Here is a 6,000-nt window from a genome sequence, read left to right as displayed (position 1 = left end):
CCCAGCTGCTGTCCACCACAGTGTGATGGGATGGCACAGGTACTGGCCACACAAACGGCAGATGGCCCTGGCCATCCATGGAGTGGCACCTGGGCTGAGCGATGAGTCTCAGGACTATTTCACCCCCTTCGCAAAAAAAAGAGACCAAAAAGTAAAGAAAAACTTTGTTGGTAAAATCTTTCCATACTTTATTGATAAAAGCTTTTCTAGCCTCTCATCTCCCCAATGCACATGTACACACAGTGGATGTGATGTTTCCCCCCGTGGAACTCAGAATACTTGAGCATTGACTAACGCATAGGTCTCATTCTGCCTTCTACGGTTGTCTTATTCTTCTCAGGTTGGCTGCAGACCCGGTGACTGCATGGAGGGCATCATACCTGTCTGTATATTTCCTGTAATACCTCATACAGAGCCTTGCTCAAGAAACTACTGAACTGAATTGAAGGACTTTCTATTGCACTTGGTATTTTTGGAGATTTAGGCCTTTTAAGAAAAGGGGTTGAAAGTTGAGGAAGAGGAGGTATATTTACAGATGACAGATGCTTTATGTATTAAGTTATATACACATGTTTTATAAAACATTCCTCCGCTCCGGAGTCAGGAAGAACTGGTCCATTTATCACAGCCTCATTGGCCTCAGCCACCAGATACTTAGAACACTGGCCGGGGTGAACAGTGGATCTGAGTCACATCAGTAACTCATGTGTTGACATTCAGCTCCTTTGTCCTCTCAGAGGCCTCTGTTTATGCACGGTCCTTACCTACAGCCTTTGTTACCCACAGCTAACAAGAGCCACTGTGTACATTTTAGCCATAACTACTTATTTTGGCTTACTTCAGTCAGGCTTGTCTTAGCTAACACACACTCTATCTGGAGTATAACCACCAAATGGACATTGGGTAGTCACAAAGCTGACTCCCCGCATCTGACTCACTATGCCTGGTGGACTGTCAGAGCACTGACTGCAATGGGATTGATAATTTATCCTTTGCCTGCCCATATTTAATTGTTTCCATCCAACTTGCAGGAGGTCTGGAAGTATCTAAGGCAAAGAATAGCCTGTGCTCATTCTCTCCACTTTCTCACAACCCACTCACAAATCTAGTAGGTATGCTTGAGTCCTTTCCCTAGCCTCTGTTTAGCTCTTTCATCTGGTTAAGACGTAGTAAAATAGAATACTAATACCACATCTTCCTGGAGATTCCACCTCCCTTACCTTCTGTGACACCACCCTGCAACTCCCGTTTGCTAACTGGCTCTTTTCAACCTCTGTCCTAGGCACCTCCTCCTCTCTCCACTCCAGGTTCTACCCGTGGTCAGCCCATCTTGCCACCATGAAAGCCTCATCCTTGGCCACTGCTCTCACCACTAAAGCCCTGAAAATTGTGGTTAGTCTTCCATCCACAGCTTCTCATCAATAATATTCTCATCACTGATTTAAACAAGGGCAGCTCTGCCGTGAGAGCCTCACACTTCCGTTTTCCTTCTTTCAAGATTTATCCTCCAAATACTTGATTCTCATAATCTTATGCTAATGCTCTGACTCAGTTGATCTCAACCTCATGAGTGTGAAAATTAAAAATACTGATGCCCAGCCTACAGCATCAGAGATTCTAATGTGGGAGGTCTGCAGTGGGTCCAGGGCATCGGTATTTTTACAGTACTGTTTTTCCACTATGATTGACATAAATGTTGATCCTTTGTCTGAGAAGTTGCTTTTTCATAGCCCTTCTCCAAAACTGAGACCTGAGTGTTATTATCCCTGTGTCTTCAGGGTTCCAGGCCCTGCAGGAGGAGCTCCGTATTTGTTTATTGTCTTAAGTAAGGTATCCATACAATTTAGTTTGCCCAGGACAGACGTAATTTCTACCTATTGTTCTGGTGTTCCATTCAGTTAGCTACTCTGACCCTTTCATTCTCCAAGGTGTCCTATTTTGCACAAGAAATTATGTAATCCCCCTAATCATAAGTGTACCTAAAGATGTGAAAGTTAGTGTTATGGGCTCAATGGTGCCCCACACACACCAAAAATCCATATGTTAATACCCTGATGCCCAGTACCTGCCTTTATTTGGAGACAGGGTGTTAAAGAGGTGATGAAGTTAAAATGAAGCTCTAACCCAATCTGACTGGTGTCCTCATAAGAGGAGGAAATTTGGACACACAAAGTGACACCACGGCTACAGATGCATAAAGAAACACCCACGTGAAGACACCATGAGAAGGTGACCACCTGCAAACCAGTGAGAGAGGCCTCAGAAGAAACCAAACTTGTCAACACCTTGATTCTGGACTTCCAACCTCCAGAACAGTGAGAGAATAAATTTCTGTTGTTTAAGCCAGCCAATCTGTGGTATTCTGTTATGGCACCAGCTTTAGTGAACTGATACACTTAATAAAATTTAAAAAAACAAAACCAATGTAAATAATGTTTTCTAAGTTCCATCTAAAGTTTTCCAAACCTCCAAGATGAATGAATGCTCACACCACCTTTTTAGAAGCCTACTGCCTTGAGTTTAGATGGTTTTGTTTCATCAACTGTACTATAAAAGGTTTGCCTTAATATCTTGACAGGATGTGTTTAGCTTTCATACATTCTGAGTCTATAAGACCATTCCCAGAAGAAAGATGGAGACGGTGACAGTGAATGTTGTATATGGTTACAATGGGTAAAGCACAGTTCCTGTCCTCAAGGAACCATGCCCTGATCTAGAATTGTCTCATCTCCACACAATAAGTTACCAGCAAAGGAACTTTTATGGGGACTCAGAGCAGGAGCATTAGGCCAGCCTGAAGGAGGGTTTAGAACAGATTCCTTGGTGAGGGGACAGCCAGACTGATTTTTAATGGGCGCAGAGGAACACATCCAGTGAAAGGAGGTAGAGGGACAGGTATTCCCTGAAGAGAAAAGCAGTTAAAAGAAAAAAGTAGGGGCTGGGCACCATGGCTCACACCTGTAATCCCAGCACTTTGGGAGGCCAAGGCAGGCAAATCACGATGTCAGAAGCTCAAGACCAGCCTGACCAACATGGTGAAACCCTGTCTCTGTTAAAAATACAAAAATTAGCCGGGTGTGGTGGCATGCACCTGTAATCCCAGCTACTCAGGAGGCTGAGGCAGGAGAATCGCTTGAACCCAGGAGGTGAAGGTGAAGGTGAAGATTGCAGTGAGCCAAGATTTTGCCAATGCCCTCCAACCTGGGTGACAGAACAAGACTCCATATCAAAAAAAAAAAAAAAAAAAAAAAAAAAAATGCAGAGGTGAAAAGGTAACAGTGTTCTTTCTAGTGCTTTTAAAACCACTCCCACCTGGATTTTAAGTCCAGTCATTTTTCTCTGTCCACAGAGGTCACAGATAGTACAACTACTATCCCTCACATTTTTTACCTTTAAATATTTAAGCACTTACAAATTACAAATTCTGCCCTTTCAGCTTTTCTTTCTTCATGTCAAACAGCTTCAGTTTCTCCAGGTTATTCTCCAAACTTTTAAACTAATTTGATGCACTGTCACCCACTACTTACTTAACCAGTGTGCACACCTACATGCACACATGCACACACATGTGCACAGGCCAAGAGAGCCTGCAGTTTACCAAAGTTCTCTTAAATTTAAGAGACTCTATCAGTGATGTTCTCTCACAAAATACAAATTAACGTCACATCCATCGCATAGCTATGCGAATCATAAAATCATCCTTGTATTTCCTTCATTGCATAGAAAGAAAAAGACTGACACTGATGGTCATTCTGAGGGAAGACTCTATACTCTGAAAGAAAGTGTTTTCTTCACCATTGCTGACAAATGAATTAATAATTTTGCCATTTGTGGGTGTTGGGAAACATCACGGAACTGAAATAGATCAATCCCGCCAATATGGGTTGAATTTCTACCAGAAAACACTACGATTCTTTTAATCCTACATCAAGGCATAAATACAACAGATCTTGTTTTCCACACAGATGCCTATTTCTTTCACACCCAAGCATATGCTAAGAGCTCTCAAGCAACACTCTTCCTCCATCTCTAGGAGACGTCTTAAAACATTTTTAGCTTACCAAACACAAAACGGAGGAGGATCTGTTTCTTTACTCAAGGATAATCATCTTCAACTGCTTATTTATACTGCAGATAGAAACCTATAGATTGAAATGAACATATTTTCATTCTAAATTTGGCATCTGTGCTGCCATAGTTGAGATGCAACAATCGTGTTTGAAAAGCAATCATCCAGGAAACACCACGTTGCTTCACAATGTTCAAGCCAAGTGCTCATTGGAATTAGGTGAGTAGCACTAAAGAACTGAGAAAGAACACTAGCCTGCTGAAATAATGGGACCACATGCAGGAAGAAAATACCAAAAATGAGAATAAAATGTTGTGGCTAAAAAGTAATGTCTTATGACATATCAACAAAGGATCAATCTCCTTTGAAGAACCCAATAAAAAATGATCACTTAAAAGTCTAGAACTGTGCTGTAATAGAGAAGCAACTAGCCATACATGGCTATTTAAATTAGTTAAAATTAAATAAAATTAGAAATTCTCTTCTTGATTTGCCCTAGCCATGTTTTAAGAGCTTAGTAGTCACATTGGCTAGTTGTTGTCACATTGGGCAGCAGGAATAGAAGAAATCCCCATCATTACAGAACGTTCTACCAGCAGCACTAGTCTAGAGAGTTCTCCTTGACTACTGGGTTAGCACTGTGTTAAGCATCAGGCCCTGAAGAGATCATGGAGCGAACAGCATGCCTGCCAAGTTTAATGATTAATCCATGGCAGGAAAAAAGTGTGGTGGAAATAAAAAAAAAATTCCACTCCTGGAATGGGCTAATATGATGTAGTATTGACATCTGTGTTATAAGAAATAGACAAGTAGAGAAAGTTTTGAGCTGAAATGGAAAGGAATTAATAAATAATACTATTTGAATATCTTCACTCCCTTATAAACAGTCATAAAACATTCATTTGGAAGAAAGTATTCATGAAAGCCTCTCTTCATCTGTTAGTGGCTGGTTGAATTTTACTGGTCATTCCTCAAATATTATTTAGCCATCACTTACTTCTTGCCCCAATGTTTTGCTGTTATAACATTTTTGATCATTCATTTAAATAAATATACCCCCCAAAAAAGTGCAGACTCTTCCCATTTTACAAAAAAAGGCAAGAACTTTATTTTAAACAAATCCTTAGTTGTGTGTTACACCATGTCCATATCTAAATTAAAAATGATCATGATAATTCAAAGGGAACAAAAAGCTTCAGAAAAGCACATTATCCAAATATTTCTCTTGGCCAATATTTTAACAAAATACACAGTGGATATGAAAGGTATGGTATGGCACTTAAATAAATAAGAGCAAAAAGAATGAAACATATTCACAGTCCAAAGCAATAGGTTTTTGAACCTTTGGTATATGTCTCAAATAAGTAACCGTAAACACGTTAGCCAATAATGTTTAGTTCCAGGTTTTTTTAAGCCATTGATTTTGTGTGTGTGTGTGCGTGTCTTTCAAAAATAACTGAAAAAATAATAAATCAGGATTGACGTGGGATAATTAAGGTCTCTGGTGTAAGCACACAGGTAAATTCAAATCATGGCAAAATGATGGTGCAGCTGTGTTGCACAACAAAACTATGTAAGAAAATGAGTGAGATACACCACTTAGAAATTCTGTGGCTCAGGTAGACACCCTTGATATTAACAAACGAACAATTTCTTTAATGCTAACCAAAGTCCTAAACAAGCTGGAAGGCAGAAATATCCTGAAGCTCCTAACCACGTGCCTAACAGTGCAACAACAATCTCACAGAAGTGTTATAGTTGCATATTGCAGTTCCCTCCCTCCCACCCATCCCCATCCCTAATAAACAGCACCAGTGCAGTTTGAGTTAGAAAACTGGAAATATTGAGACATTCCTAAGGTTTTCATCATGACTAAGGGCCAGTCAGATGGGGCTCTAATGAAAACCTCTGCCATGGCCATTCTCCAACAA

Source organism: Sapajus apella, unplaced genomic scaffold (genome assembly GCF_009761245.1).
Source record: "Sapajus apella isolate SASKATOON/1434 unplaced genomic scaffold, GSC_monkey_1.0 scaffold122, whole genome shotgun sequence".
In the NCBI taxonomy this organism is placed as follows: domain Eukaryota; kingdom Metazoa; phylum Chordata; class Mammalia; order Primates; family Cebidae; genus Sapajus; species Sapajus apella.
This window is presented reverse-complemented; position numbering follows the sequence as displayed.